The sequence below is a fragment of the Acanthochromis polyacanthus genome, chromosome 4 (assembly GCF_021347895.1).
Source record: "Acanthochromis polyacanthus isolate Apoly-LR-REF ecotype Palm Island chromosome 4, KAUST_Apoly_ChrSc, whole genome shotgun sequence".
NCBI classification, from domain to species: domain Eukaryota; kingdom Metazoa; phylum Chordata; class Actinopteri; family Pomacentridae; genus Acanthochromis; species Acanthochromis polyacanthus.
Genome location: NC_067116.1, coordinates 32493750 through 32509408, shown reverse-complemented (window position 1 = coordinate 32509408; position 15659 = coordinate 32493750). Strand labels below are relative to the sequence as shown.

The 15659-nt window shown below is 38.4% G+C and overlaps 1 long non-coding RNA gene across 1 annotated transcript; it reads left to right on the top strand.

Annotated features, from left to right (window-relative positions):
- Positions 1-48: 48 nt before the first annotated feature.
- On the top strand, positions 49-4726 carry LOC127533645 (uncharacterized). Its single transcript, XR_007941410.1, has 4 exons — positions 49-1602; positions 2175-2338; positions 2483-2575; positions 3430-4726. It is a non-coding gene; the product is annotated as an uncharacterized LOC127533645 (long non-coding RNA).
- The last annotated feature ends 10933 nt before the right edge of the window (positions 4727-15659 follow it).

The window sequence follows — 15659 nt, the reverse complement described above, 5'->3', positions numbered from 1 at the left end:
CACATCAGTATATTTGGTTCATGATGGAAATCATGCAGTTCCTTAAGATGACTTTCCAAAACAAACTATACAAATTTATATACATTTAAATCAGGTTATCAAATGAACTAAACCTCTACCAAAACACGGTTCATGAACAAAAAAAGAAAAACACTTGTGCTCCGCAGAGCTAAAAACCTTTTCTCAAAATGTGATCACAACCACTTTTCCACAGCAGTAAACAGGAATAAACAAACATCATCAGTCATAGTATCATTTAACTGTAGAAACACTGGGTCAAGAGCATTAGGCCTATATATGGCTACATCAAATGAATGACCATCTGTCACTTTAACACACATTCTTCACAACCAGTCTCAATAAACATTACAATAGTTACAATAAAATAATCATATTCTGGTCTCTGAATGTATTTCAAACACTAAGCAACACTGTGGAATCTGGACAACCTGCTGTGAACCTCAGATAAAACATGGAGTCAAACTGCTGAACGATTCTTTGATTTCAGATTTCAACCTCAAATTTTTCATTTAGCAAAGGCAAGCATAAAAGATGTGTGGCCGTTAAATGATGAGACTAAGGCTGTTAATCTATTTTTGTGATTTTTGTTTTTAATTGAAGCAGATTGAAACTGTCAGAGGTTGTTGATGGATAAGCACTATATGGTTCATGGTTCCACTGACATGAGCTCAGTCTCACTATCGATACATTTTGCAGCATCAAAGTCATTTGTTCTGAAGTTCAAACTAATTTGTAACTTCAGTCCAATTTACTGTCTGCTGTTGAATGGCTTTAGTTCTTAGTGACTAAAAGTCTTGATCCAAAATAAAACATTACTAAATGGAATACATGAATAAATGGCAGAAAAACAATGATGTCATGGGAGCTTATCGTAGAAAAACATGAACAGCAGTCAACAGCAGTGCCTTAAATGAAACTATTTGACCTTGTTTTAATTGTACCATGAATTGCTCAAGATTTATCAATTTCATTCTCAGAGTCAGGAAAGTTACATTTGTTGCAATGACAGCAAAAACACCATTTCTGTGTGTCTGTAACTACAAATTTAAACAGCAGCTTAATGTATTTTTTGCAAGTCGCAAGTTTTCGCAGACTGTGTCCCATTAGAACAAAGGGCCAGCCATTTACCAGCCTATCCCTTGCTTTAGTTTGGGAAGAACGTCTTTAACATCTCCAGATATGCTCCAGGGTACATTTTGGAATGGCCCTTTGTGTTCAAAACAGAACTTGATGCTATCTAAATTTTAAAAAATCTACATAATTCTAATATTTTTATTGTTTTCATATGCCTGTGATAAGCGGTTTTCCCTAATGCATGAACTGGCTGAGTATACACTATTGCTATGACTGTGGGCACGCTGTGTGCTTTCCTAGGTGTTCACATTACAAATAGACCAGACCAGTATGGAGTCCAAACGAAAGGAACTTGTAGAGGAGATGAAGAAACGTCGTCCAACTGCTGCTCTGATAACCAAAAACATGGACTCGACTTTTGCCTTGAGAAGACAAGAGTTGATGAACTTGGAGCCTCCAGTGAATGACACAATGGAAAGGTGGCCAGCACTCTTTACAGAGTGTCAGGTAATTGAACACTCGTCCTCTCTTTTATGCGTTAGTTTTTTTAGTTCTTTGTCTTATCTTTGATTAACTTACGGAATTAGCTTCAGTGTCCTACAAGTGAAAAGTAGTCCTAAGATGTTAAAGATTCCTTCCAAACATGTTTTAAGATGTACAGAAATCTTTACTTTAAATAATAATTTGTCTTTTTTCCACAAAAAACAGTTATCTTGATAAAATCCTTAAAATTATATCCACTCCTTCTCGTTGAAATCCCTATTTTTTCTGCAGTTGAATGCAGAATCCACCTTTCATTGTCAAACTGCACAGTGAAGCCCAAATATTCAACTTCAATAGGAACACTAAGAAAAACATTTTTGAGTGGAGGTTGACTTCATGATTTAAGAAATTGATCACTGTAAATCTGAGTGCTGAAGTGTCTCATCATATAGTAACAAAACACTTAATCACATGGGCAGAAACAGTATTGTACTGGCCTCCAAAGATCAGATACAGATTTCTATTTTTTGTTATTCTTTAATGTGGGTGAAATATGGCTACATCTTGAATAATAACTTGTCATACTTTTCCTTTAGATTCCGGCAGAGTTCTGTCGCTTGTCAAGCAAAAACTTGAATACAGAATTCTTCAAAGAACTTGACAAATACACTCCTCGCTTCTTTGAGATCTTCAAGACCAAGGGGGGAAGTGTTGGCCAGAAACTTAAGAATTATCTGCAACAAGACAAGTCACACCAGAGGTAAGTTTCACGGATACAAAGAAATTCATTTTTTGTCATGTGGGGAACAAAAAATGCAATCCCGTTGTGTATGCAGAGGTATTAATTGATTGTCCTTAACCACAGAAGTGATGTGTGTTTGATGTGATTTTTTGTTTTCTCCAGAGTACAGATGTTTCTGCGAAGTGAACAGCTGTCCTCCGTGGCCTTCCTGTCATCCTTGGAGATGAGAACACAGACTTCTTCATGACATGCTTTGTAAGTTGTCTATACTACTAAGGGTGCTTTCACACCTGTTAGTCCGTTAGAGTGGTTCGTTTGGACCCAAAAGTTGTTACAATGTTGCTAATTTCAACTGGTTCGGTTCGCATTCACACCAGTGTTTTCGCAGTTGAACCAACAACGATGAATGTTATATCTCCCCCTGGTCGTTTGGCGGCGCTGTTCACAAAAATAATGACGTAGGTGAACGCTGATATTCGTATCATTGCTTTATGCAGCAAGCACAAATGCTGCTGTTGTTCCAGCATGAAGCTCGCATTCGGTACGAGAACATTACACAGTCGTTTTTGGCATGGAGAAGATGCATTGCAAGACGTTATCATTATCCCAAAATTCCCCGTGCAGGTTGCTACGGAAGCTCCTGTAGACTAAAAAGTCTGCTGCGCTATCAAGCCGGTCCGAATGGAGACAGGTTTGTGTTCTCACCAGAAGCAAACCGAACTTGAGTTCACATAGAAGCGGACCGAGACCACCTCTCGAAGGTGGTCTCGGTCCGGTTCTTTAGTCCGCACCAAAAACATCTGGTCTGCTTTCACACCAGCCCAAACGAACCGTACTTGCTGGTGTTGCGGACTCCAGTCCGCTTTAAGCGGACCAAATGGCGTATGTGTGAAAGCACCCTAAGTTTTTATTCCACGCCACAGGATGTCCACTCTATTTAATTCTCCTTATGTTACTTTGATAGCTTTAGGTGAAGTTACTTTACCTCCACACAGCCTCTAATATCAGAATATCGCTTACTTTTAGTGGCTGTCTTGTGTTTTCTGCCGTAGAAATTCAAGATAACATCTGATATGTAATTCTGGCTGTATTTCTGCTATTGTTGTTAGGACTGTGATGACCCAGGCATATCTCACATCCCCATTGGAATCCTGAGGACGAACAGCTCTCCCTTGACTCACTGCACCTTCAGACTTCAGGTACTGCAATCATTTTGGAAGGAAGAATTGTGATGGAAGACCTTGAAAATCTTCCACATGCCATGTGCTTGCTCTTTGGACTTACTTACGCCCTGAATTTGGAGTACCCTCAACAACTGAAGTACACCTTTGACGTCATTCAAAGGGTGCTTCTCTCACTTGGACATAAATCCCTAAAACCAAAAATACAATCACTCAAAAATCTTCTGATGCAATGAGTGAATGTAATCATGATGTGAATGTGGCTTGACATCTTGGGTCACATTGATACCTTTACCCTTATTGGAAAAGTGATATTTTTTCTTGTTTGAGCTTTTTTTTTGGGAAGGAGCCTAATCACCCTTTTTAGACTACTGAATGATTTTATGTTCATGAGGAGAAAAATGAACACCTACTTTCCTTTTAGCTTTTGTTTTTCCTTTTGTGTTGATGCTGAAATGATTGTGGTGATATTGATTACCAGCATCGGGTTCTTTAGCAAGTTATCTCTGACTTAATATATATTGTAAGTCAATCTCTACTGCAGTTCTGAACTCAACCACTAAGAATTATAATCAGAAAGCTCTTAGCAGTTTTTAGCGGGAGCTGGCTCAAACATAAGAATTGCAGTTGCACATTCAGCTGAAATATTGATTTTATTTTGCAGTCATGCAATAGGTGGATTGTAAGTTGAGCTATGTCTGCTGTTCACTTTACTGATGTTAAGATAAATGTTAGGCCCTGCAATTGACTACTGAGTTTATCTGTAGTTCACATCATAGTCAACAGAGATATTTAAGCAGGAATTCTCAAGTTTTAATGACAGAGGGCTGTTTTAAGTACTCAATATTAGATTGAAGGCCGCCCAAGAAAAAGTCATGTCACTTTTTTTCTGAAAAGTTAGTCTTTTATATTACATGCTTTCTATGTAATACAAATTAAAAATAAAAATAAAAAATTACATGGTTTTATGACTTTTGGCAAGTTCCTGCAATTTTTGCATTACGCCGTGATTTAGCCTATTTTCCACTTTGCATTGTGATATACGACATTGACATATAATGGGGTTAAGGTTGTTCTCACTGTTAATCAAAATTTTACTGGAAGCATGCATTTCATGTCATCTTTACTCAGTGGGTTGCCATTGTAGACTGCACATTAAGAACCCCTGTATGTAAGGTGTGTTCTGAAAAAAAAGTTAAATTATTAAACTTTGTTTCCATTCAAACTGTTGTCTTTCTTTGTTTCAATAGCTTATCACTTTAAGTTCATCTTACTTGAACATATCGAGGCAATCGGTTTCCTGATATTTTGCTAGTAAGGTGAATGCTTAAACTTGTAAAGTTAACTTTTTTTTTTTTTTACAAGTACTGCTTAATTTACATAACTCATAAATTTAAGTAGACAAAATTGACATTTTATAGTGAAACTATCTAATGATTTTAAGTTAACTTTACTCAAGTTTACTGGCACTGTATGACTTGTCTGAATTTATATTTTATAGTTAACCTAACTAATGATTTTTAGTTAACTTCACTCAAATTTACTGACATTATCTGAGTTATCTAAACATAGTTATTTTCAGCTTTAACAACTTAAAATGAATTATCTACTTTACTTGGGAATTTTGAGGCAATCGGTTTCCTGACTTTTTTTTTTAAGTAAAGTCAACTTATTACATTTGACAGTGTTTTACTTACTTGACCAGATCAGTATCCCACATGTTTGACTGATTTGATGCAATACTTAGATTAAAAAGTGTTCCTTTAATTTTTTTGAGCAGTGTATTTGTTTATAAAAAGCAGTAAATAGCATTGTTTTGACAAGCTGGCAAGAGTATATGTTAAAGTTATGCAATGAACAAGTGAGGTTGCCTTACAAAAAAATGTAATTTATTCACTCAAGTTTCTCAAAACAATGGTAGACAAAATGTTAACAATGTTAATGTTTTTACTATTTGTGACTCATATTAGTGAACATTTTCAGTCACATTCAATTCAAAACACAATTTGAGTTTCATATACTGTTGGAAAGTTGTGTAAAGGTTCTGAGTATTTTAAAGGCATCATAATATTGTCTTTGTACTCCAAACATTAAGCAAGAAATAACATATTGAACTGTCACTGAACTGGGATTTTGAGAGAGGTTTCCAAATAAAGTGTCCCAGTTCACTGCTATCTGGTGCCTAAACATGCCTACTTCATTTGAATGTTTTTAAATTCTTTTCTCTTGTTCAGTGAGAGAAATCTAATCTCTGCTGGGCTTTAACGAGTGCATCAAAGTCAGGTTGAATGTCTGAAGAGGAGATGCGAAGCACAGCTGACAGATGATCATCAGTGAGAGAGGATCTATATCTGGATTTTGTAAACTTCATTAAAAATGTTTGTTCACCTGCTTTATGCAGATGACTTGGTCATTATGTCACCCTACTCTGCAGGCCTGCAGCAGTTGCACACAGTCTGCTCTGAGTACAGGGAGCAGTATGATATCAAGTTTAACTCCAATAAGAGCGTTGTGATGGTTGTGAAGACTAAAGAACAGATCAAGACAGTGTTTCCTGCGTTCTCCTTGTCAGGAGGGCCGTTGGCTGTGTTGGATAAGGTGAAATACCTGGGTCACATCATCAGGAGTGACCTCTCCGATGATGATGACATCCAGAGACAGTATTGTAAACTGTATGCTCAAGCAAACATGCTGGCGCGAAAGTTTGGATTCTGCACAGAAAATGTTAAAATTGCATTGTTTAAAGCTTTCTGCACACCATTTTATACTGCGCACTTGTGGTGTTGCTACACTAAAGCTAAATACAACAAGCTGCGTGTTGCCTACAATGATGCTTTTAGGCACCTATTGAAGGTCCCTCGCTGGAACAGTGCCAGTTTCCTTTTTGTGCAAAATAACGTGACTACATTAAACGCTGTTATAAGAAATTTTATTCACAGATTTATAACAAGACTGATGGTTTCTCAAAATGAAATTATAAATGTTTTTATAAATCTAAAGCGGAGCAGTGTCATGTACAGTTCTGAGCTCTGGAGTCACTGGAGAGACTGCTTATATGGATTATAACTGTTGTTGGTTTTTGTCTGTTGGTGTTTTGTTTGTTTTTATATGGACCGTTTCTGTGTCTGAAATAAATAAAATAAATACAAATGTAGGTAGAGCCAAAGAGAACAAACATCTTCTGAGCATGTCTCCTAATGTTTGGAAAGTTCTCCTCCTTGAGAGAAGAGTAGAAATCCAGCAGAGATCCTGACTTCAAGTCTGCCAGTACTACATCAGACTGCAGGTCAGTGAGTTCCAGATTAGTAGGTCGTCCGAAAATGGACTAAAAAAAATCATTTTTTTTGTCAGGAAATGGACAAAAAGTCTTTTTTATCCGAGAATGGACAAAAACGTCATAGTTTAGTATGTCATTCGAAAATGGACCAATAAATGTTACAGTTTAGTATGTCGTTCGGAAAATTGACAAAAAAGTCCTTTGTGGTCTGAAAATGGACAAAAAAGTCATTTTTGTCCGAAAATGGACAAAAAATGTCACAGTTTAGTATCTTGTCCAAAAATGGAAAAAAAGTCATTTTTTGTCTGAAAATGGACAAAAACATCATCGTTTAGCATGTCATCCAAAAATGGATAAAAAAAATTCATAGCTTAGTATGCCATCCGAAAATGGACAAAAAAGTCATTTGTGGTCCGAAAATGGACAAAAACGTCATTTTTTGTCCGAAAATGGACAAAAACATCATCGTTTAGGATGTTGTCCGAAAATGTTTTCTTCCATTCCAGTCCAGTCCAATTTTTGGAGCGATACGGTCCACGTTTTCCTCAATTCCAGTCTGGTCCACTTTTTGGAGTGATCCGGTCCACTTTTTCTATATTTTGTTTTCTTTCCCAGTTTTGCCAACTTCAAAAGAGAAATTTGGTTGTATTTGCAAGATTAGCTTTGTCCTGATCAAAGGACTGAATTGTACCCTGCAGTGTCTTAACTGAGGCACTTTCCCCACGCAGCACAGTTTGCTGACTCTTCAAGTTTTCCACCTGCTGGTCCTTTTCTGAGATTAAGGGCACTGTTTTCATGAAGGGCAGGCTCGTCCTTATCTGTTCCTTCAAGGTGCCGTCTTTTGTCGTCTGTTGTCTTGTCTCTGACAAAAAAGTCATTTTTGTCTGAAAATGGACAAAAACGTCATAGTTTAGTATCTTGTCCAAAACGGACAAAAACGTCATAGTTTAGTATGTCATTTGAAAATGGACCAAAAAATGTCATAGTTTAGTATGTCATCCGAACATGGACAAAAAAGTCCTTTGTGGTCCGAAAATGGACAAAGAAGTCATTTTTTGTCCAAAAATGGACAAAAACATCACAGTTTACATGTCGTTCGAAAATGGACCAAAAAATGTCATGGTTTAGTATGTCGTCCGAACATGGACAAAAAAGTCCTTTGTGGTCCGAAAATGGACAAAGAAGTCATTTTTTGTCCGAAAATGGACAAAAACATCACAGTTTAGGTTGTCGTCCGAAAATGTTTTCCTCAAAGTTCGGTCCACTTTTTGGAGCTATCCGGTCCATGTTTTCCTCCACTCCACTCCGTTCCAGTCTTTGAAGCAATCCGGTACACGTTTTCCTCAACTCCAGTCCGTTCCCCTTTTTGGAGCGATCCGGTACACTTTTTCCTCAACTTCAGTCTGGTCCACTTTTTGGAGTGATCCGGTCCACGTTTTCCTATAATACAGTCCCGTCCACTTTTTGGAGCTATGCAGTCTGGAAAAAGACATCGTTCAGTATGTCGCCCAAAATGGACAAAAAATGGCATAGTATGTCACCCGAAAAGTGACAAAAAACGTCAGTTGTCCAAAAATGAAGAAAAATGTTACAGTTTAGTATGTCGTCCAAAAATGATAAAAAAAAATGTCAGAGTATGTCATTCGTAAATGGACAAAAAAATGTCATAGTTTGGTATGTCACCCGAAATGTCACCAAAAATGTCATAGTTTAGTATGTCGTCCAAAATGGACAAAAATGTCATAGTTTAGTATGCTGTCCGACAATGTTTTCCTCAACTGCAGTCCGGTCCACTTTTTGGAGCGATCCGGTCCACGTTTTCCTACAATCCAGTCCGGTCCACTTTTTGGAGTGATCCGGTCCACGTTTTCTTCAACTCCACTCCGTTCCAATTTTTGGAGCGATCCGGTCCATGTTTTCCTATAATCCAGTCCGGTCCACTTTTTTGGAGCGATCCGGTCCACGTTTTCCTCAACTCAAGTCCGGTCCACTTTTTGGAGCGATCCGGTCCACGTTTTCCTCAACTCCAGTCCGGTCCACTTTTTGGAGCGATCCGGTCCATGTTTTCCTATAATCCAGTCCGGTCCATTTTTTTGGAGCAGTCCGGTCCACTTTTTGGAGCGATCCGGTCCATGTCTTCCCATAATCCTGTCCGGTCCACTTTTTTGGAGCAGTCCAGTCCACGTTTTCCGAAATGTCACAAAAAACGTCATAGTTTAGTATGTCGTCCGAAAATGGATAAAAAAGTCATAGCTTAGTATGTTGTCCGACAATGGACACAAAACGTCATAGTTTAGTACGTCGCCTGAAAATGGACAAAAAACGTCATAGTTTAGTATGTCGTCCGAAAATGGATAAAAAAGTCATAGTTTAGTATGTTGTCCAACAATGGACAAAAAACGTCATAGTTTAGTATGTCGCTTGAAAATGGACAAAAATGTCATAGTTTAGTATGTTGTTCAACAATGGACAAAAAAAGTCATAGTTTAGTATGTCGCCTGAAAATAGAAAAAAAATGTCATAGTTTAGTATGTCGTCCAAAATGGACAAAATATGTCATAGTTTAGTCGGTCGTTCGAAAATGGATAAAAAAGTCATAGTTTAGTATGTTGTCCGACAATGGACAAAAAACGTCATAGTTTAGTATGTCGCCTGAAAATGGACAAAAAAACGTCATAGTTTAGTATGTCGCCTGTAAATGGACAAAAAAGTCATAGTTTAGTCGGTCGTTCGAAAATGGACAAAAACGTCATAGTTTAATATGTTGTCCGACAATGGACAAAAAAACGTCATAGTTTAGTATGTCGCCTGAAAATGGACAAAAAACGTCATAGTTTAATATGTGGTCCAAAATGGACATAAAACGTCATAGTTTAGTCGGTCGTCCAAAAATGGACAAAAAAAGTCATAGTTTAGTATGTCGTCCGAAAATGGACAAAATGTCATAGTTTAGTTTGTTGTCCGACAATGGACACAAAACGTCATAGTTTAGTATGTCGCCTGAAAACGGACAAAAAACGTCATAGTTTAGTATGTCGTCCGAAAATGGATAAAAAAGTCATAGTTTAGTATGTTGTCCGACAATGGACAAAAAAACGTCATAGTTTAGTATGTCGCCCGAAAATGGACAAAAAACGTCATAGTTTAGTACGTTGTTCGAAAATGTTTTCCTCAACTCCAGTCCGGTCCACTTTATGGAGCGATCCGATCCACGTTTTCCTATAATCCAGTCCGGTCCGCTTTTTTGGAGCGATCCGGTCCACATTTTCATCAACTCCAGTCCGGTCCACTTTTTTGAGCGATCCAGTCCACGTTTTCCCAAATGTCACAAAACACGTCATAGTTTAGTATGTCGTCCGAAAATGTTTTCCTCAACTCCAGTCCGGTCCACTTTTTGGAGCGATCCGCTTCACGTTTTCCTCAACTCCACTCCTTTCCACTTTTTGGAGGGGTCCGGTCCACGTTTTCCTCAATTTCAGTCCGTTCCACTTTATGGAGCGATCCGGTCCACGTTTTCCTATAATCCAGTCCGGTCCACTTTTTTGAGCGATCCAGTCCACGTTTTCCCAAATGTCACCAAAAAACGTCATAGTTTAGTCTGTCGTCCGAAAATGGAGAAAAATGTCATAGTTTAGTATGTTGTCCGACAATGTTTTCCTCAACTGCAGTCCGGTCCACTTTTTGGAGCGATCCGGTCCAGGTTTTCATCAACTCAACTCCGTTCCACTTTTTGGAAGGGTCCGGTCCACGTTTTCCTCAATTTCAGTCCGTTCCACTTTATGGAGCGATCCGGTCCACGTTTTCCTATAATCCAGTCCGGTCCACTTTTTTGAGCGATCCAGTCCACGTTTTCCCAAATGTCACAAAAACACGTCATAGTTTAGTATGTCGTCCGAAAATGGACAAAAAAGTCATAGCTTAGTATGTTGTCCGACAATGGACACAAAACGTCATAGTTTAGTACGTCGCCTGAAAATGGACAAAAAACGTCATAGTTTAGTATGTCGTCCGAAAATGGATAAAAAAGTCATAGTTTAGTATGTTGTCCGACAATGGACAAAAAACATCATAGTTTAGTATGTCGCCTGAAAATGGACAAAAAAACGTCATAGTTTAGTATGTCGCCTGTAAATGGACAAAAAAGTCATAGTTTAGTATGTCGTCCGAAAATGTACAAAAATGTCATAGTTTAATATGTTGTTCGACAATGGACAAAAAAAGGTCATAGTTTAGTACGTCGCCTGAAAATGGACAAAAAACGTCATAGTTTAGTATGTCGTCCGAAAATGGATAAAAAAGTCATAGTTTAGTATGTTGTCCGACAATGGACAAAAAAGTCATAGCTTAGTATGTCGCCTGAAAATGGACAAAAAAACGTCATAGTTTAGTATGTCGCCTGAAAATGGACAAAAAAACGTCATAGTTTAGTATGTCGCCTGTAAATGGACAAAAAAGTCATAGCTTAGTATGTCGTCCGAAAATGTAAAAAAATGTCATAGTTTAATATGTTGTTCGACAATGGACAAAAAAACGTCTTAGTTTAGTATGTCGCCTGAAAATGGACAAAAAACGTCATAGTTTAATATGTGGTCCAAAATGGACATAAAACGTCATAGTTTAGTCGGTCGTCCAAAAATGGACAAAAAAACGTCATAGTTTAGTATGTCGTCCGAAAATGGACAAAAATGTCATAGTTTAATATGTTGTTCAACAATGGACAAAAAAAGTCATAGTTTAGTATGTCGCCTGAAAATAGAAAAAAAATGTCATAGTTTAGTATGTCGTCCAAAATGGACAAAATATGTCATAGTTTAGTCGGTCGTTCGAAAATGGACAAAAAACGTCATAGTTTAGTATGTTGTCCGACAATGGACAAAAAACGTCATAGTTTAGTATGTCGCCTGAAAATGGACAAAAAACGTCATAGTTTAGTATGTGGTCCAAAATGGACATAAAACGACATAGTTTAATCGGTCGTCCAAAAATGGACAAAAAAACGTCATAGTTTAGTATGTCGTCCGAAAATGGACAAAAATGTCATAGTTTAGTTTGTTGTCCGACAATGGACACAAAACGTCATAGTTTAGTATGTCGCCTGAAAACGGACAAAAAACGTCATAGCTTAGTATGTCGACCGAAAATGGACAAAAACGTCAAAGTTTAGTCTGTTGTCCGAAAATGTTTTCCTCAACTCCAGTCCGGTCCACTTTTTGGAGCGATCCGATCCATGTTTTCCTATAATCCAGTCTGGTCCGCTTTTTTGGAGCGATCCGGTCCACATTTTTCTCAACTCCAGTCCGGTCCACTTTTTTGAGCGATCCAGTCCACGTTTTCCCAAATGTCACAAAACACGTCATAGTTTAGTTTGTCGTCCGAAAATGTTTTCCTCAACTCCAGTCCGGTCCACTTTTTGGAGCGATCCGCTTCACGTTTTCCTCAACTCCACTCCGTTCCACTTTTTGGAGGGGTCCGGTCCAGGTTTTCCTCAACTCAACTCCGTTCCACTTTTTGGAAGGGTCCGGTCCACGTTTTCCTATAATCCAGTCCGGTCCACTTTTTTGAGCGATCCAGTCCACGTTTTCCCAAATGTCACAAAAACACGTCATAGTTTAGCATGTCGTCAAAAATGGACAAAATATGTCATAGTTTAGTCGATCGTTCGAAAATGTCACCAAAAAACGTCATAGTTTAGTCTGTCGTCCAAAAATGGACAAAAATATCATAGTTTAGAATGTTGTCCGACAATGTTTTCCTCAACTGCAGTCCGGTCCACTTTTTGGAGCGATCCGGTCCACGTTTTCCTACAATCCAGTCCGGTCCACTTTTTGGAGCGATCCAGTCCACGTTTTCCGAAATGTCACAAAAAAACGTCATAGTTTAGTATGTCGTCCAAAATGGACAAAATATGTCATAGTTTAGTCGGTCGTTCAAAAATGGACAAAAAACGTCACAGTTTAGTATGTCGTCCGAAAACGTTTTCCTCAACTGCAGTCCGGTCCACTTTTTGGAGCGATCCGGTCCACGTTTTCATCAACTCAACTCCGTTCCACTTTTTGGAAGGGTCCGGTCCACGTTTTCCTCAATTTCAGTCCGTTCCACTTTATGGAGCGATCCGGTCCACGTTTTCCTATAATCCAGTCCGGTCCACTTTTTTGAGCGATCCAGTCCACGTTTTCCCAAATGTCACAAAAAAACGTCATAGTTTAGTATGTCGTCCGAAAATGTACAAAAAAGTCATAGCTTAGTATGTTGTCCGACAATGGACACAAAACGTCATAGTTTAGTACGTCGCCTGAAAATGGACAAAAAACGTCATAGTTTAGTATGTCGTCCGAAAATGGATAAAAAAGTCATAGTTTAGTATGTTGTCCGACAATGGACAAAAAACATCATAGTTTAGTATGTCGCCTGAAAATGGACAAAAAAACGTCATAGTTTAGTATGTCGCCTGTAAATGGACAAAAAAGTCATAGTTTAGTATGTCGTCCGAAAATGTACAAAAATGTCATAGTTTAATATGTTGTTCGACAATGGACAAAAAAAGGTCATAGTTTAGTACGTCGCCTGAAAATGGACAAAAAACGTCATAGTTTAGTATGTCGTCCGAAAATGGATAAAAAAGTCATAGTTTAGTATGTTGTCCGACAATGGACAAAAAAGTCATAGCTTAGTATGTCGCCTGAAAATGGACAAAAAAACGTCATAGTTTAGTATGTCGCATGAAAATGGACAAAAAAACGTCATAGTTTAGTATGTCGCCTGTAAATGGACAAAAAAGTCATAGTTTAGTATGTCGTCCGAAAATGTACAAAAATGTCATAGTTTAATATGTTGTTCGACAATGGACAAAAAAACGTCATAGTTTAGTATGTCGCCTGAAAATGGACAAAAAACGTCATAGTTTAATATGTGATCCAAAATGGACAAAAAAACATCATAGTTTAGTATGTCGTCCGAAAATGGACAAAATGTCATAGTTTAGTATGTTGTTCAACAATGGACAAAAAAAGTCATAGTTTAGTATGTCGCCTGTAAATGGACAAAAACGTCATAGTTTAGTATGTTGCCTGAAAATGCACAAAAAAGTCATAGTTTAGTATGTCGTCCGACAATGGACAAAAAAGTCATAGTTTAGTATGTCGCCTGAATATGGACAAAAAAACGTCATAGTTTAGTATGCCGCCTGTAAATGGACAAAAAAAGTCATAGTTAAGTATGTCGTCCGAAAATGTACAAAAATGTCATAGTTTAATATGTTGTTCGACAATGGACAAAAAAGTCATAGCTTAGTATGTTGTCTGACAATGGACAAAAAACGTCATAGTTTAGTATGTGGTCCAAAATGGACATAAAACGTCATAGTTTAGTATGTCGTCTGAAAATGGACAAAAATGTCATAGTTTAGTATGTCGTCCGAAAATGGACAAAAAAGTCATAGCTTAGTATGTTGTCTGACAATGGACAAAAAACGTCATAGTTTAGTATGTCGTCCGAAAATGGACAAAAAACGTCATAGCTGAGTATGTCGTCCGAAAATGTTTTCCTCAACTCCAGTCCAGTCCACTTTTTGCAGCGATCCGGTCCACGTTTTCCTACAATCCAGTCCGGTCCACTTTTCGGAGCGATCCTGTCCACGTTTTGCTCAACTCAACTCCGTCCCACTTTTTGGAGCGATCCGGTCCATGTTTTCATCAATTTCAGTCCAGTCCACTTTTTGGAGCGATCCGGTCCATGTTTTCCTATAGTCCAGTCCGGTCCGCTTTTTTGGAGCGATCCGGTACACGTTTTCCTCAACTCAACTCCGTTCCACTTTTTGGAGTGATCCGGTCCACGTTTTCCTCAATTTCAGTCCAGTCCACTTTTTGGAGTGATCCGGTCCATGTTTTCCTATACTCCAGTCCGGTCCACTTTTTTGGAGCGATCCGGTCCACGTTTTCCTCAACTCCAGTCCGGTCCACCTTTTGGAGCGATCCGGTCCACGTTTTCCTATAAACCAGTCCGGTCCACTTTTTTGGAGCGATCCGGTCCACGTTTTCCTCAACTCCAGTCCGGTCCACTTTTTGCAGCGATCCGGTCCACGTTTTCCTACAATCCAGTCCGGTCCACTTTTCGGAGCGATCCGGTCCACGTTTTGCTCAACTCAACTCCGTTCCACTTTTTGGAGCGATCCGGTCCACGTTTTCCTCAATTTCAGTCCAGTCCACTTTTTGGAGCGATCCGGTCCATGTTTTCCTATAATCCAGTCCGGTCCACTTTTTTGGAGCGATCCGGTCCACGTTTTCCTCAACTCCAGTCTGGTCCACCTTTTGGAGCGATCCAGTCCACGTTTTCCCAAATGTCACAAAAACACATCATAGTTTAGTATGTCGTCCGAAAATGGACAAAAAAGTCATAGCTTAGTATGTTGTCCGACAATGGACACAAAACGTCATAGTTTAGTACGTCGCCTGAAAATGGACAAAAAACATCATAGTTTAGTATGTCGTCCGAAAATGGATAAAAAAGTCATAGTTTAGTATGTTGTCCGACAATGGACAAAAAACATCATAGTTTAGTATGTCGCCTGAAAATGGACAAAAAAACGTCATAGTTTAGTATGTCGCCTGTAAATGGACAAAAAAGTCATAGTTTAGTATGTCGTCCGAAAATGTACAAAAATGTCATAGTTTAATATGTTGTTCGACAATGGACAAAAAAAGGTCATAGTTTAGTACGTCGCCTGAAAATGGACAAAAAACGTCATAGTTTAGTATGTCGTCCAAAAATGGATAAAAAAGTCATAGTTTAGTATGTTGTCCGACAATGGACAAAAAAGTCATAGCTTAGTATGTCGCCTGAAAATGGACAAAAAAACGTCATAGTTTAGTATGTCGCCTGAAAA